Here is an 18,924-nt window from a genome sequence, read left to right as displayed (position 1 = left end):
CAAGTCTGACGGAACAAGTGACGTTCAGTAAAATCCGCATTTTAATGAATTTGCAGAATTACGTCCATTTCCAGAGCAAAAATACAGTGTGAACGATTGCTAGCGTCTGTCTCTTTCGCTAGCGAAGTTACGCCTGCGCCTGTTAGTAAATCGTCAAAGTGCCTGAATGATGTCACGCCGGCGAATTTTCACCAGCGTTAGTCACTTCACCCTTTAGCAAATCTGCCCCAGGAACTTAGGGCCTGTCCATCTAAATGGGGATATCTTCTTTCGTGCTTTTCATAAACTTCTCTTTCTCATACACCTCTTTGGTCAGCAACACTAAGGGGGCCGATGCATCAAGGGTCGAATATCGAGGGTTAATTAAACCTCGATATTCGACTGGGGAATGAAAATCCTTCGACTTCGAATATCGAAGTCGAAGGATTTTGCGCAAAAAGTTCGAACGATCGAAGGATTATCCTTCGACCAAAAAAATTTAGCCAAGCCTATGGGGACCTTCCCCATAGGCTAACATTGGGTTTGGTAGCTTTTAGGTGGCGAATTAGGGGGTCAAAGTTTTTTCTTAAAGAGAAAGTACTTCGACTATCGAATGGTCGAATAGTCGAACGATTTTTAGTTTAGTTCGATTCGAAGTAGCCCATTCGATGGTCGAAGTAGCCCAAAAAACACTTCGAAATTCAAAGTTTTTTTACTTCGAATCCTTCACTTGAGCTTGGTGAATTGGCCCCTAAGGGTCTAAATCAGGGGTCCCTAACCTTTTTTTTATCCATGAGCCACATTCAGCTATAAAAAGAGTTGGGGAGCAACAGCTGAGGGGAGCAAATAAGGGCTGTGATTGGCTATTGGTAGCCCTTATGTGGACTGGTAGCCTACAAGAGGCTCTGTATGGCAGTACAGTTGGTTTTTATGCAACTAAACTCGCCTCCAAGCCTGAAATTAAAAAATAAGTACCTGCTTTGAGGCCACTGGGAGCAACATCCAAGGGGGTTGATGAGTAACAAGTTGTTTGCAAGCCACTGGTTGGGGATCACTGCTCTAAATGATAAGAAACCCGAGACATTACAGCCTTCCTATAGAGCATGAAATCCAAATGGGAGCAAATTTAGCATGTCATATATATAGAAACACTTTATTTAAGCATCCTTCTCATCTGCATATATCTGCATAAATAAGCTTAGAACATCCAGATGGTTTCTCCGTCACTTTAGCAGAAGATAAGATGGAACACACAGACAACACGTTTTACCTCAGAGTTTTCTCACATATCAGAGGATTTCTAAGGATTAAAAGAATGTTTTGTGTTTGTTTTTTTAAAAAGCAAATTTTGGAGAAGAATGCAGGATCAGTTTATTTACATTCCCGCAGCTTGAGCGGACTTTGCAACATCTCAACACCTTTTATACCGAGGAAATTGTGGAAATACATTTTCATTTAGATTGGGAATTGGTTTTCTTATATTTCTTTTTTGTTTTACTTTTTTTTTTAAATAGTGAAAGTTGTTTTCCACTGTAGAATATTATGGAGTGGTATTGGGGTTACAGCCTCTTAGCACAGTTGCGCTACCACAAATTTCCATGCAGTGAGTTTCACCAAAAATCCCATTCAGGTGCTTGAGCTCTTTGCAGGTAATGGAATCCATTGCACTTGTGCATATTTGCACTCTGCATTGCTCAGTCCTTGCTGCCTCCTGATCTGAATTGAGCACAGTTGCACCTATTGACACAGGAGCAGGGTCAGACTGGGCCAGCGGGACAATGGGAAAAAACCCGGTGAGCTCTGGCCATCATGAGCCCCGCCAGCCCAGACACACTCCCTGTGGCAGCCTGAAAAGATCGCTCCTTGACCTCCTCCTGGCCAGATTGAGAGAAGAAATGCGTAAGAAGAGCAGGTACTCGCTGCAGGGGGTGGAGGCGAGCAAAAGAGGTTTGCGTCTGGTGCGGGGGCCTTTGGAGTTGTCGTGGGCGAACCCTTGTTATGGTAGTCCTGGTGGGCCTGGACTCCAATAAACAGGGGAACCCTGGAGCTACTGTCACCCTCCCTATATTGCCACAGCTTTGTTGTGCCAATGGAACAGCTCTCATGTGTCACCTGCACTGAGAATGCCACCAAACTGAACTGTCTGTACCAGGAATCCTTGATGCTTGACACACCCTGAAACTGAACATATAACTGTGAAATAATATGGACGAAAAAAGGTGTAAAACAATTAATGTGAAACTATAATGTGCATACCATGGTGGCCCAGTGGTCAATGCTTACTTGGGGGACCTGAGTTTGATTCTGGCCTGGGCTAGAGTCCTTCACGGGTCCAATATATATATTCCCTGTGGGTCCAATATATATTCCCTGTGGGTGTGATTCCTATTTGTCTAAAGGTGTTATGGGTATTCCCTTGATGCTTGACACACCCTGAAACTGAACATATAACTGTGAAATAATATGGACGAAAAAAGGTGTAAAACAATTAATGTGAAACTATAATGTGCATACCATGGTGGCCCAGTGGTCAATGCTTACTTGGGGGACCTGAGTTTGATTCTGGCCTGGGCTAGAGTCCTTCACGGGTCCAATATATATTCCCTGTGGGTGTGATTCCTATTTGTCTAAAGGTGTTATGGGTATTCCCTAACCTATAAAATGGAAGGGTTCCCCATATTTCGGCCTCTTCAGACTCAATCTATAGGAAAGGGGTTTAATGTGCTGGAGGACCTGAGGTAGAGCCCTGTATGAGTCCAATTAGAAGGACACGTGCCCAGCCCGAACCCGCTAACCCCTAACCTGACCCGCCATCCAAAACATCCCCCCTACCCAGAGCTGCTACCCGACTTGAACTCTATAAAGTTAAACTTACCCTCCGACCAGAGCCAGGCCAAGCTGGGCAGGCGTCCTAGGCAACCTGGCCCTTGGCGGCGCCGGCTGAGAGTGCGCATTGGAGTTTGCGTGCGTGCACACGTAGTCTGGCGCTGGCACGAACGCTCAAATTTGGGCTAGCGCGCATGTGCGGAATGCCTGCTTGAGTTGTCGCTAGCGGCCATGCATGCGCAGGACATTTAAAAAAACAGATATTGCGCAAGGGAGAGAGGGGACAGGACTTGAGGTAGGTGATGCAGCAGATACGTGCCTGGTGCCCCCCTATCTTTGCGCCCTAGGCACGTGCCTACTCTGCCTACCCCTTGGCCCAGCCCTGCTTACGACCTGGGACCCGGAAGTGTCGTCACCATTAACCGGAAGTGCCGAATCATCAGGAAAAGGTATTAAAAAAAAAAAATACCTGCAACTAGGGAGGGTGGGAAGGACCAGTCCTGCACATTCACCGGGTACCCAGGTGGGTTACCCGTGGACTGCCTACATGGTCAGGGAATCAGTGATTTGTTACCCAGAACCCTACCTCTATGTGAGTATTCCACAGGTACCTGACCCGATGCAGTACTCCAGCCTGGGCACTATCTGCAAGTAGTTTAGAGGGCCCAGTGCTTGTGTCTGAGGTATACATTTGCTCTGCTCAGATTTATTTTATCTGGAGCAAAGCACTAGGCAGCTCTTTTCTTACCACCTGGCACAGAGAAGACTATATGTTCAGCCCAATTGCATAAGGCACCCACCACCACTCCCTGATATGCACATTTGAAACCTACATACCTAGGCCTGCATCTTAATACATTGCTGATGAATACAGGTGGCTGTGCAGGCCCGGGCCTAGTGCGGCAAAATATGATGAGTGGCGCCCAGCCACCTGCTGAGGAGCTCTGGGAACTGCAGTGCTCTGACGTGTGCTCTTGTGCGGGGGGATGGTGCAGGCGCTAGGACCGTGCGGCCTAGGGGTGTCTCTCGAAATCCGGCCCTGTGGCTCTGTATTCATGGGGCAAACATATGTAGCAATTCTTTTACATGCAGGGCAGAATTGAGGCTGTTGCAGGTAGAAAATAGACATGGTATTCATGGTAAGAGCTGCTTCTAGCCTTAAACCCTTCTATGATGTAGGGAGTGATATTCTGAGACAATTTTCAATAGGTTTTCATTTGTTATTATTTGTGGTTTTTGAGTTTTTTAACGTTTTATTCAGCAGCTCTCCAGTCTGCATTTTCAGCAGTCTGGTTGCTCGGGTCCAATTTACACTAACAACCATGTACTGATTTTAATAATAGACTGGAAAACAAATAGGAGAGGCCTGGATAGAAAGACGAGGAATGTAAAGTAACATTACTCATAGCCTTATGTAGGGACACATAGGGCTTTAAATCCCTACACTTCCTGATCTCCCTAGTTGCTGGGCAGATGCACATGTATCTAGTTGTAATTTACATAATTGTGCTATTGGCCAAGTGATGTTGTGACCAGGCTGGATCTTTCTCTGTATCAGGTGCTGAGATCCCGAGGGTGTATCTATCCAGGTCTTATGCTATCGCCTCGGGGAGTTCCACTGTGCTGTTTCTGAGGGACATGTGATATTCTGCTGGGCCTCTGTGGCTTGTAAGTACCAAACTTGTGGATCATTTATCTTGGACAAATAAACTGTTCTATTTTTGTTGCAAGAACCTCCTTGGCGCTCTTGTATTTTGTTTTCCATGCACAGTAGTATATGGGAGTTGTAGTTGCACTACACCCTTACATTACTACTTCCATATAGCGAAAGCCCAGCCTGGTGTGTTAGAGTCCAGTGTAACACATGCTCTATTCTATGAGGGATGCTATTTTGGATTCGGCCAAACCCCCAAATCCTTTGCTAAAGATTCGGAAGAATACCGAACTGAATCCGAACCCTTATTTGCATATGCAAGTGAGTTTCATGACCCTATAAAAACATGAGGCCGAGGTAACTTCTAATATCCTCATATTTTGCAACTGGGGGTACTTTATTTATTATTTATTATAATACACAAGTTTCAGTGAGTCATGTGACAGAAAGGACATCAGAACTCACCGTTTATAAGGATATAATTTACAAGATATTCATGGCTTTTGTGAATTATAATATAATCTAAATGACACACAAACAGCAAAGTGCAGTCGTTTTGATGCTTTTCATTCAGATCTCAGAAAATGTTTCGGGGGTAATCGCACCTCCTTCAAGTGCTCAGTATCAGAGCTGATATTCTTCCAATCCAGTAATCTCCTTTTCTGTACAGGATTAAGTCAATGTTATCATACACATGCAGGGAGCCCCAAGCTGAGCCGATATTCAAGTGCTCCCCAGTAATACACCCATTTTCTAAATATCTGTCATGTAAAAAAAAAAGAAAATGTACACATTTATTAAATCAGCAATTGCTTTTTATTATAATACATGTTTTTAGACACTGACATGGTTATAAATATTGAGACAGTCAGCACATGATCCATCCCCTTTAAACCTGCGAATGCGTAAGAGGACAGAGTGCCTCTTGCACAGGAATTAATGCATGAAAACTTCTGCAGTAAAAACCCATATTCCATGAATAGAGATTATTAGGTCAGCAGATGTATAGGAATAGTGTAAATCTCCCCAGAATCACATTGCTCATATACTCATCTTGCAAAGCCGTCTATAAGCAGTTCAAGCAGTTTTGTAGATGCAGATGGAAAAAAATCCCTCCTCAGATTATTATTTCTTCTGTTACACAAAGTGCCCTATTTGCTGCCATGTATTGTTCCGCAATATCCACATGTAGAATTCTGTATGATACTGTACACTAGAGCTGGTAACCCAGGCTTGGTGTTCCACAAACTGTTAACTACACACATAAATGCATTCGGCCCTCACACATTTAGTGCAGGAAGGGTGTTGCAGAACTTCAACCCTCAGCTGAATAAATCATTCAGGAGCCGGTGGTTCTTATAACAAATGATAACTCATTATTTACAGCAATCGAGGCAGCCACCTGCAGGATAGTCATGGCTATAAAGGACAAAGCCAGTGCTGTGGGGTGATCAGCTGAAAGGGAATCTGTCATGAGTTTTATTTCTAAATTACACTGTTTACACTGCAAATAATTCACTCTACAATATAAAATTTCATTCCTGAACCAGCAAGTGTATTTATACAGTTGTAATATTGGTGTGTAGGTGCATCTCAGGTAATTTTGCCTGGTCATGTGCTTTCAGAAAGAGCCAGCACTTTAGGATAACTATAAAAAAAATGAAGGCCAATTGAAAGGTTGCTTAAAATGAGCTATTCTGTAACATACTAAAAGTTAACCCCTTTAATCCGGGAATAGGAAAACAGCTTCCCATCCCAACTATAAATTAGCACCATTGTTAGCTGTCTAAAAAAATGAATGAATGAATGAACTTCTAGTATGATGTTGAGTGTTTTTTTCTGAGACAATTTGTAAATGGTTTTCATTTTTTATTATTTATGGTTTTTGTGTCATTTAGCTTTTTATTCAGCAGCTCTCCAGTTTGCAGTTTCAGCAATCGGGTTGCTAGGATCCAAATTACCCTAGCAACCATGCATTGTTTTGAATAAGGGACTGGATGAATAGAAAAATAAATACTAAAAAGTACCAATAACAATTAATTTGTAGCTTTACAGAGCATTTGTTATTAAGATGGGGTCAGTGACCCCCATTTGAAAGCTGGAAAGAGTCAGAAGAAAAAAGCCAATAATGAAAAACTATAAAAAAAAACAAAATAGATAATAAAGACCAATTGAAAAGTTGCTTAGAATTGGCCATTCTATAACATACTTAAAACATACGGAAAGGTGAACCAACCCTTTAAATCAGCATATTAACCCACATAATGGGTTAAAAAACATGGTTATTTGAGTACAAAATTGTACTTTGCTCACTGCACTTTAGGTGGTAAAAGACCAATTACAACTCAGCAGCCCACAACAGCATTAGCCCACCCATTTCCCTTATCCTATAAATAATATAATAATAATATAAGCCTGTAGGGATTAGCAGAGAGGGTCCTTAACATATTCGGTTGTCTGTTCTAGGGGGGCCTAAGTAGTGAACAGACAGTCTCAAGGCCATTCAGGGTGAAGTCGAGGGGTCTATGCTTCTCTGTATAAGGAAATCCAGAAGTACAGGTATAGGATCCAACATTCGGAAACCCGTTATCCAGAAAGCTCCGACTTATGGAAAGGCTGTCTCCCATAGACTCCATTTTATCCAAATATTCCACATTTTTTTTAAATGATTTAATTTTTCTCTATAATAATAAAACAGTAGCTTGTACTTGATCCCAACTAAGATATAATTAATCCTTATTGGAAGCAAAACCAGCCTATTGGGTTTATTTAATGTTAACATGATTTTCTAGTAGACTTTAAGTGGCTAATTCAATTACCTCCGAAAATTCGGCAGCGACAGCTTTGCTCATATCGTAACACTTCTCCAGCGCAAGGACAACGCTAATTTACTAAAATCCAAAGTTGCGTCCAGGGCGCCAAACGCTGGTGAAGTTGCACTAGCGTTACTGCGCTAGCGTTGGCTAATTTGCATACGGCGGGAAGTTAAAGTTGAATGGACGTATATGTTGCAGCAAATACATTACATTACACAAGCCCAGGGAACCTTAATAAAATAAAATAAACTTGTTATATTTCCCTACACATGAGCCCAGTGTATAGTTTATGTGTCATATGTTAGGAAATGTAGGGGGGAAGCCAGGTACCCCAAAAAAAATTTACGCTCTTTTGCAGCCTATCACCCTGAAAAAGGAAAAGACGCCAGCGTATTTTGGGACTTAGAAAAAAATTTAAACAATTTTTTGAGGAAGTCCTATCTGCTCTATTGCACTTCACCTGGTCTGAGGTGGTGAAGGCAAGTCTGGCGCAAGAGGTAACGTTCATTAAAATCTGAATCTTAGTGAATTTGTGTAGTTACGTCCATTCGCTAGAGCGCAAATTCGCCTGGCATTAGGGAGCGAAGTACTGCTAGAGTCTCCTTCGCTAGCGAAGTTACACCAGTGACCGTTAGTAAATCAGTGAAGTACCCAAATGACATCACGGTGGTGAATTTTCGCCCCCGTGTTAGTCACTTCACCCTTTAGTAAATTTGCCCCAAAGTATGAAGGTCCAAATTATGGGTAGATCCATTATCTGGAAACCCCCAGGTTCCGAGCATTCTAGATAACAGGTCCCATACCGGTATAGCTCTTGCATTTGATACCAATAACAATATTTCATTTCTAAACCTAAGATTTTCCCTTTTACAATAAAAGCTTGTACGAAAAACAAGCCCAGAACAACAAGATTTGTTATGATTTATCCCACTGCTCTTAAAGCGGCGTTTCCACTCATTTAGTTGGAATGTGCTTTTGATTATTTGATCACAGACAGGCCCGGATTTGTGGAAAGGCCATTTAGGCCCGGGCCTAGGGCGGCAGGATATTACGGGGGCGGCATGTTGCCCAACCACACCCACATTGGTACAAAAACACTGGGGATGCGCTGCAGATACAATTACTTTTTAAATTTCCCGTGTACCAATCCCCATTGCTCCTGTCCCCTTGAAGGGGACAAGGGCGACGAATGGCAGTGAGCCTAGGGGTGCCCACTATGTAAATCCGGTCCTGATTACAGGAATTAAAACTAGAGGGAAAAGCAGAGCACTTACGACCAAATGTTCTGTCTGTGACCTGACACCACTCCAGCCTTGCTTACAAAACCTTAATTTATAGCACCCGCATGATTACATCCATTACCCCTTTATGTAGGCTGTGATCATGCATTTACAGTGTTGAAATTTTGGATGGAAACAAATAAAAAGGTGCCACCACCCGTGGGTAATTCTGTACAATTCTGGGCATAACAGAGACATGTAGGGGCATAACAGTGGCACCTGCCCACTTACTGTGTGTGTGTATAATATATATATATAAAGGCCCTTCATCAGGTTGTTTGTGCCACTACTGTGAGTAAGGTACAAATACCAAGATTGTCGGCTGTTTTGATAAAGAAAACCAGCGAGCGGGGTGCTAACAACACTGATGAGATCCTTTGCCCTGATTTATGGGGGTCCAGATTCATTTCATTCCTCTCAGCTCCAGTCGTCTGTACAGTTCAGATAGAATTAGACAATATTTCAGGAGAAACACCAATGAGATACTTTGAAGCCAGGGTATTTTTAGGCCTTTGTTTAAAGTAAGTTTTGTCCTAATTAAACAGACACGTCAGACAGTTTGTAGGCTGCCACGGCAGACGTTTGAGGAACTGGCCCCTCTCTTAATATACAACTTATTTTACTTTTCCAGACACGTGTCTGCTGAATCATTTGTGTTGCTGCTGAGCCGTCCCAGTGCCCATGTAGTAGCTGCTACATTCTCCGCTCCACAACTGACTAAACTGTTTATTACATTTCATGGAAAGCTCATTTTTCCACAGTAACATGTTCTTTGTAGAACACAAAACGTTGCCCCCGTATTAGGGTAGTAAAGCACTTATGTAGAGAGTAACTATCCCATGAAGGGGCCAGATTCCAGAAAATATGTTTATTGTGGTGTTCACTGCAGGCAACCCAACCAATAAGAGGCCTTGCGTCAATGCTATAAAAGGCACTATGTTTGCCCAGGAGCAGTAACTCATAGCAACCAATTAGATGTTTGCTGTGAAGCAGCTGACTAGTAAATGCTACATTCTGATGGGTCGCTATGAGTTACTAGAACTTTAACCGTGTTTTTTAAAGGGGAACTATCGCAAAAATTAAAAATTAATGAAATGAGAAACTTTTTAAATATAATCACTTAAAAATTCTTGTCTGTTTCTTAAATAATCAAGTTTATCTTAATTAGTCCCCCTCTAGGATTAGACTGGGCTGGTGGAGCACCGGGAGAAACCCGATAGTTGAGACCCACTCCCCGTGACTCCCTGACCCCCCCCCGGTTCTGAATGCTTTTGCATTTTTCAGGAGGAAAGCGACGCTTAGGTTGGGGGCGCCATTGGAGGGGGATTGTGCCTCGGGGCAGGGGCCACTGGAGGGGGTTCATCTGGAGCGGGGGGTGTTTGAGGGGGTTGGGACTGGGTCGGTGGTTGGATCTGGGGTGAGGGTTGTTGGGTTTGGGGCGTTGGAGGGGGTTGCGTCTGGGGTGGGGATTTTGGAGGGGGTTGCTTCTAGGGCGGAGGGCATTGGAGGGGGTTTTGTCTGGGCTGGGGGGTGTTGGAGGGGGTTGTGTCTGGGGAGGGGAGTCATTGGAGGGGGTTGCTTCTGGGGCAGGGGGATCCTGGAGGGGGTTGCATCTGGGGCAGAGGGTCATTGGAGGGGGTTGCGTCTGGGGCAGGGGGGCATTGGAGGGGGTTGCATCTGGAGAAGGGGTCCTGAAGTGGGTTGCTTCTGGGGCGGAGGGTCATTGGAGGGGGTTGCGTCTGGGGCAGGAGGGGGGGCATTGCAGGGGGTTTGATCCTGGGACAGGGGTAGGGAGTGTGGGGGCCTCTGACACGGCCATCCAGTGGGCCCCAGAGCCCCAGTCCGACGCTGCCCCTCTTAGTATTTGTCTCTCTTCATTCAGGAGTCAAGAGTCTGATTTTGAATGACAGTTGGGTCAAATTCTGCCTTTGGGGGGAGCTATTGCCCATTAGATGTATTATTTTACAAATGGTGCAGAATTTGTAATCAATTATATTTACAAAGCCTATGTGAGTATAATGAAGCTTATATTCAATTTCCATTTGCACGACAGTTGACCTTTAAATTCAATATTACTGTTAAAACATTGATATTGTTTCTGTTTTTTTTGTATTCTTTCTTCAGCAGTTTCAGTTCTAGATTATTATGCTTTCCAAAGGATTTAAGGCCCTCAAGTCTGCAAGACACACCATGCTTGATTTACCTCCCGGCAGCCCACGGACTGTATGTTTGTATTGTTTTTTAATACAATTCCATCATTTTTTGAAGCCTGGGAACAAATCAGGCTGGAGAAGTGTATTTATATTTTAGATGAGATCTGTTTAGGGACAGTGGAATGCTCACATGTGAGCTGCGTGTGCATGTGACAGAAGCGTGTGCGCTGATCAAAGTTTATTATGTGTAAACAGCTGCAAGTGAGTGAGGAGTGAGACGGATCATATGGTCAGACGTGGCTGCTCCCATAGCCTGCCCTTTTATTTTCCATTCCGCAGACTCAGAGACCTGACCTTAAAGAGGCAGTAAACCCCCTCTGTTCAACATATGATGTAGATAATTTGATTGCCAGTGCATATGACTAATGGGCTGCTTATCTGTAAGCCACAACTCTGACAATAATGGTTGAAGGAGGGGGTTGTTTTACAGAGCTCTCTAGTTAAATCCAATCCCAGTTATCTAGGGGATGATAAATTATGTCTCCAGTAACGCCTCCCTTTATTCAGTGCCTTATGGGAAACCGAGGGCGGAGGGGTATTTGAGGCGCTGTTCATGTTTCTGGTTCCCAATATGCACTGGTGCCTCTCATTGGCCTGTTTGTACCCCACCCAAACTGCTGCTGTCCCAACACCCTACATACTCTCCCTCTGTTGTCTCTGTCAACTTTGGTTTGGAGGGGCCTCAGGAGCTCCCACTCCATCTCCTGAGCCCCCCAGCTGCAAAGCTCCCTCTGCCCCCACCACCCTAAAACCATCCAGCCACCCCATCACAGCCACAATCCTCCTCGAGGGTCGGGGCAGCGACCAGGGCCAGAGAGGGAGTTAAGGAGAGCGGCAGTGCAGGGAGCGGGTCTGGCCTGGTAGGGCCCAAAAAAGCGGGGCCCACCAGGTTTTTTCCCAGAATCCAGCTGGCCCAGTCAGACCAAGGTCTCTGTTATTGGCCCCCCCATATTACTGCCCCTTGTATTCATCTGCCTATAATTTCTGCCCTCATCCACAGGGCAATATTTACTTAAATATATATATATATATACCAGTTTGGTAAGATTCTTTAATATGTCACTTAATATGATATAAACTATCTGTTACTTAAGTATTCATTTTAGGTGTATAGTTTTCCTTTAAAGGGCATGTAAAGTCTAAAATAGAATAAGGCTAGAAATGCTGTATTTTGCATACTAAATATAAACATGAACTTACTGCACCACAAGCCTAATCAAACAAATAATTTATGTTTTTAAAGTTGGCTACAGGGGGTCACCATCTTGTAACTTTGTTAAACATCTTTGCAAGACTAAGACTGTGCACATGCTCAGTGTGGTCTGGGCTGCTTAGGGATCGTCATAAACAAAGCTGCTTGAGTTCTGCATGGCTGGGAAGTAAGGCAGGGCTCCCCCTGCTGTATGATTGTTTCCCTGCTCAGCAGTTAGGGACCATCTGACAATTCCTATCCACATCAGTAAATGAAGGGAGAATTTCACTGCATACAGTCAGGTTTCTTATAAAAACGGTACACATTCTTTAATTAAAGTATATTGCAGATAGGTTTCTTTTTCATTAAAGAAAGTAAAAATGGGATTTTATTTTGTTGCCTTTACATGCCCTTTAAGGGGCCCATTTACTAACAATTGAAATTTTTTTTTTTTTTTTTTAAATATGTTTTTATTGATTTTCAAAAGTGGGGGGGGTACAGAAAAAAGAAAGGAAAGGGGGGAGGGGGAAAGGTCAAAGCCAACAATATCAAATCATGCAGTACAGAGGTATGAAAATGCAATACTTCATATCAGAACAGTACAGCAAAGTACACCCGCTAGAGTTATCGCCAATTACATACATGTAGGAGTAAATGACAAAGCCCCCAGCCTGGGGAGGACCTAGTGCATGGGTGTCAGGTAGGCCTAAGGATACAACCGAGTCACCCTGCTCAGGACGTAAAGAGTAGTGCATAGTCATCCGTCTCCCTGAATAGCAACCATCTCAACCATACATCCCTATATTGTAAGTGTTGCTTACTAGAGAAAGTGGATAACTCCTCGAATTTGGCAATTTCATTAACTTTCACGGCCCAATCCTTAACAGAAGGAGGGACGGTGGATTTCCACAGTCTGGGGATGAGTACCTTAGCGGCATTTAGTAGATGTCGCTCTAAAGACACATCTGAGGGACCATCCATGTTCTCCAGTTCCCAAAATAGAAGGATATGAGCAGGGGAGTTGGGCAACTGCCTCCCTAATATAATAGAGCAAAGACGTAGGATCGTGGCCCAATATTCAGCGAGGTCGGGGCATTCCCAAAAAATATGCAAAAGAGAGCCGACATTAGCTTTACACCTCCAACACAAATGACTAACAGTGGGGTAAATGCGGTTCAATTTGACCGGTGTGTAGTACCACCTACATAGAATCTTATAATTTAACTCTTGAATTTTGCAGCATCTAGAACTGAACATCAGATTAGCTATGCCCCGTTTATGCAAATCTTCAGGGATATCTAAGCCAAGATCTCTTTCCCATGCCTTTATAAATGGAAGTTGCTTCCTTGCCAACACCGGCCCCAACATATCATAAATAAGCGATATCGTGTGTGACGGAGGGAGTTCCAAAATGCATAATTTTTCAAATGGAGTTAGTGGTCTCCCCAACACTTTGTCGCCTCCCAGATAGGCAAAGAAGTGTTTAATCTGACAATATTTATAGTCTTGGAGGGATGCATTAGGTCTGGCTTGCCTAAGAAGCTCCAAGCTAGCGAGCTGCCCTTTCTCCAACACATGTACAAATTGTAGGTGGCCATCTACCAACCACTCGTGAAACGCTTTGGGTCTAAGTGCCGCCGGGAACGCCGGGTTGTTCGTGATCGGCATGAGGGGCGAAGGGAAAGATGTAATACTAGGGCTGCATTTTACCAGATCCCAAATCTTCAGAGTGTTTTTAAGTAACGGGTGCGAGGGATATTATATCCTCCGATGTAGCTTATCAATCCAAGGCAAGTGCAGAAGGTGCGTACCCGAGGATTGTTGTTCGATTTCAACCCATCCCTTATTGTCCACATGGTAAGACCAATCAAGTATCCTATTAAGTATCGATGCTCTAAGATAACGTGTACAGTCCGGGAGGGCCAGACCGCCATCAATTTTTTTCCTGTATAGGAGAACAGATTTGATTCTAGGGGATTTGTTATTTCAGATAAACTTAACAATAGAGGATTGAAAAGTCTTCAACCAGTTGGTAGGATAGAGGAGCGGGACACATTGAAACAAATAGAGCAAACGAGGCATGACATTCATTTTAACAACATTAATTCGGCCCACCCATGACAAAGGCTGCTTAGACCAGGCACGGAAATCTTTAGCTAACGTGTTGTGTAGTTTCTTACAATTGATCTCCACCCAATCATCATAATCTTTTGTAATCGTAACGCCTAAGTACGTGAGCTGTCGATGCGCCCAGCTATACGGGAAATTCTGAGAAAGTCCCTGGATCGTTTGCGGGTGAATAGAGATGTTTAGCGCAGCTGACTTGGAGAAGTTTATCTTGAAATTGCTTAATTGACTATACGTATCTAGTAGATTATTCAAATTGGGGATTGATACAATAGGATTAGTTATGAAGAAAAGCAGGTCGTCGGCGTAAGCTGCTATCTTCTGTTGTTTGCCCCTAATCGCAACACCCGAAATATCTAAATGAGACCTGACATGCACGAGAAAAGGTTCCAGTGCGAGGGCGAATAGAGTAGGGGAAAGAGGGCATCCCTGCCTAGTGCCATTCTTGATATGTATGTACTCGGAAAGCACCCCATTGACTCTGACCCTGGCTACAGGTCCATCATACAGAGATTGTATCCATTTACTAATACGTTCACCCATTCCAAATTTTGTGAGGCACCTAAACATGTATGTCCAGCTAACCCTATCAAAGGCCTTTTCGGCATCAGTGGACAGGAGCATGAGGGGGGTGTTGGTACGCTTTGCGTAATGTAGTATATTAATCACTTTATTAGTATTGTCTCTTGATTCTCTACCAGGGATAAAGCCAGTTTGGTCAAGACCGATCAACGGGTTTAGTACTGTTTGTATTCTGGAAGCGACTATCTTTGCTAGGAGCTTGACATCGACATTTATCAGGCAGATCGGCCTATAACTGCCAGGGTCCACCGGATTCTTATTAGTTTTCAATAACAGTGAGATATGTGCCTCTAGAGAAGTGTATAATAGCTCACAGTGTAACCATCCGGTCCCGGGCTTTTGCCTGTCGGAGAGGATTTAATTGCTTGGGAAACTTCATCAGCCGTAATGTCAGCGTCAAGAGCTGCTTGCTGATCTGGATTCAAGCTAGGGAGAGCAACAGAGTTAAGAAAAGTGTCGATAGCATCAGTGTGAGGGATGCCGTCCACTACTGTGGGGGATTCGAGCTGATAGAGAGCAGAATAATACCTATGAAATTCCTGAGCTATAAGGGGGCTGTGGTGTAAAGCACCCCTCATCTTAGGTTGAATGCTGTGGATGTAATTCCTGGTGACCTGCGAGCGCAGGAGACGGGCAAGTAATCTACCGCATTTGTCCCCATGCTCATAAAATCTATGCCTCATTCTCGTGATGACTTTCTCTACAAAAAGGTCGTGATGGTTTGTCAGGGCTATGCGTAATTCTACTAATTTCATCAGAGAGGCTGCATCGGAGGTACTCATATGAGTAGTCTCCAATTGCCGGATAGCAAGTAACAACTTCTCATGTTTAGCCTTATGTGCCTGCTTCCTCCTAGAACCCAGTTGAATAAGAATGCCCCTAATGCAGCATTTATGTGCTTCCCAGACCGTAAGAGGGTTGACATCATCAGTCACATTTTCCGCAAAATAATTTTGGAGGGCAACCCTAAGTTCGTCTAAGAACGCCTTGTCTTTTAGCCCCGATTCGTTCACCCTCCAAGTGCCATCTCTAGAGAAATCCGTGTTCAAAGACACCGTCACAGACACAGGAGCATGGTCGGACCATGTGCGGGTGTAAATTTCAGCATCACCCAAAACGCCAAGATGATGGTGGGACAGGAACAGATAGTCAATTCTAGTATAAAGGTTGTGTCTGGCGGAGTAAAAAGTATAGTCCTTATAGTCGGTGTAGGTCTTTAACAATATTACGAGAGACACTCACAGGAACGCTGGATGTGCATGTGGAGCAATCCATGGGAGGAGCAAGAGGAACATTCAGATCCCCACCCAAGATTAAAAGGCCGTCCATGAAGCTCAGGAGAACTTCTGAGATATTGTGAAACGCAACGTCTTGATGCTCGTTAGGCAAGTAAATATTGGCAAAGGTGATTTTCTGAGTACCTAGGGTACCTTTCACAAAACAAACCTACCATTAGGATCCTTTTTGGTGGAGAGAACCTTAAAATGAAAGTTCCTGCCAAAGAGGATAGCCACCCCCTTAGTTTTATTCTGTTGGGGAACACTACAATGTATCTCTGGAAAGTATTTGTTGGACCAGCGGGGGACCGAATCCACTTTGAAGTGGGTTTCTTGAATAAAAGCTACCTGAGTCTTTAACCTTCGCAGTTTTGCGCTGAGTAGAATACGTTTTTTGGGAGAATTGAGACCGTTTGCATTTAAGCTGACCACTTTTACCTGAGAAGTACCTCGTGAAGCTACTTGTTGTTGTCGTGACTGCATTATGGCAAGATACTAAAGGTAGACCAAGGAAAAAGTGAGGGAAGAGGAGAGAGAGAGGGAAAGAGAGATAAGGACCCAAATGAGGGGAGCAAAGAGAGGGAAAAAAAAAAAAAAGGGGGGGGGAGGAGGAGAGGAGGAAGAAAAGAAGGTAAGAGTAAGGCCAAAGGATAGGAAGAGGGGATAGAGGGGAGGGCAAGAGAGTATGTACAGGAAAGTAGGGAGATGAAAGAAGGGAGGGAAAAGTGAAAAGAGGGTCAAGAAAATTGTATAAGGGAGAAGAGGGAAAAAATTGTCTCCCCAAAAAGGTAATACGCTCTTACTAACGGGGATACTACAAACCGTTACCCCCGTGTAGTAGGGAGAACCGTGGAGCGTAAAAGAGGGGAGGGTCTAAGAGCTAACCGAGCATGTTGCTCCGACACAATATAACAGCAAACATTGATAACATAAACAATTTGAGAGTTTTACGTAAACCATAGTGAATGGAAAGTATAGTTGCTAACCTGGACCAAGCACCTCATATTAGCCTGGGAGATGCCCAAAAGACTACACTTAGAAATAGTAAAAAAAAAAAAAGGAACCCATATCACTACATTCCCTAGTATGCATAACAGATATACACAGAACATAGCGTCACAGTAGCCTTGCATGTAATCACAGACGCAAACAGAGGGAGACTGCTCAAGGATACAACCTGCGAAATATAAGAGCAAAATGAGTACAAGAGCAAAGTACTTTAACGGCAGTCATTGTTAACTCCCGTACATATATGACCAAAGTGTTCTGCACCCAAAACAGGGGCTCCGGCCCGGCAAAAAACAAAAAAAAAACAAAAAAAAAAAAACCCCAGGAAGCAGAGATGTTATTCCGCCCATATAAAGGATCCAAAATATCGCTAACAGATTTCAGGCAGGCTGTCGCCCAGACAATTAAAGAGGGAGTGTTTAACCCAATGATGACAAGACTCAGGTAAAAAGCCCATCATAAGGGGATCAGCATATGGTGATGTCCTGGCGTGTTGAACATATACACATTGCCCTGGAGATGTTGCCCCGGTAAAGGCTGTGAAGCAGCAATAATAGTAAATCCAGATGCGGTAAAAAAGAGAGACCGGAGGGCTAAGGGAGAGCAATTATCCAAGCATGAACAACGGTAGGCCTAAAAGTCAAGAGGGGCTATTCCCAAAAGGCAAAACCAAGCCAAAACAAAGCAAGAACTAAATATGTCACACTCAAAAAACCATCAGAGCACCATAGGATAGTCCCAGAGAGTGTCAGCCATAGGGATCACAGGGTACCTGAAGCAGGTCACTCGGTGTCCAGGTAAGTGAGCAAAAATGGGAGCTGGCGCCTTCCGTTCAGCCATCAGGAACGAAATCCTCAGAACCATAGACGTAGTGGGCCCAGGCGGAGAGGTCCGGGGTTGCGATATCCAAGGCAGAGCAGAAGCGGCTTGCGTCAGCAGGTTCCCGGAGATATATCCAAGTACCGTTGTGTCTAGCCGCCAAGGCAAACGGAAAAGCCCAACGGTAAACAACTTTTTGGGATCGAAGGACATCTATTATCTCTTTCAGGAATCTGCGTTGTAAAATCGTAGAGTGAAACAATTGAATTTTGATCTTTTTTTTACACGTTTCTCTAAAAAATTGTGGTTTTTCCTTTTTTTTTTTTTTTGAAAAAAAGAAAATTATTCATTGTAAAAACCACAAAAACCTCGAATACAAAACTTGTCCAGGTAAAGGTTGTCCTATAGAAGCCAATGGGAACTGTGCTGATCCGATTGGACCGTTTTAAATAAGTTCGGACGTTTAGAGGTTTTCTGATTTTCGTTCAGCGTATTTCTCCATTTCTACCTTTTTTATTCGGATCTTTTAATAAATGTCATGACATTCGTGGTTTTAGAGAAAGTGAGTTTAGTCGTGGTTTCAAAAACCTCCAAAACCACTAAAATCCGACCTTTGACAAAAAGGCCTCCTGACATTATCATTTTGAGATAATCTGGTACAGGTTCTTCAACTTTAAATTAACGTTAAGTATGATGTAGAGGGGGATATTCTGAGACAATTTGCAATTGGTTTTCATTTTTTATTATTAGTGGTTTTTGAGTTATTTAGCTTTTTATTCAGCAGCTCTCCAGTTTGCAATTTCAGCAGTCTGGTTGCTAGGGCCAAAATTACCCTAGCAACCTTGCATTGCTTTGAATAAGAGACTGGAATATGAATAGGAGAGACTTTAAAAAGGGGGGGTTCACCTTTAAGGTAACTTTTATTGAGTTATAGAATGCCCAATTCTAAGCCACTTTTCAATTGGTTTTCATTATTTATTTTTTATAGTTTTATAGTTATTTGCCTTTTTCTTCTGACTCATTGCAGCTTTCAAAAGGCTGACCCCTTCTAAAAAACAACATGCTCTTATTCAAATCAATGCATGGTTGCTAGGGGAATTTGGACCCTAGTTACCCGATTGCTTAAGATGCAAGTCGAAGAGCTGCTGAAT

The sequence above is a fragment of the Xenopus laevis genome, chromosome 6L (assembly GCF_017654675.1).
Source record: "Xenopus laevis strain J_2021 chromosome 6L, Xenopus_laevis_v10.1, whole genome shotgun sequence".
NCBI classification, from domain to species: Eukaryota; Metazoa; Chordata; class Amphibia; order Anura; family Pipidae; genus Xenopus; species Xenopus laevis.
Note: the sequence above shows the minus strand (reverse complement) of the source record.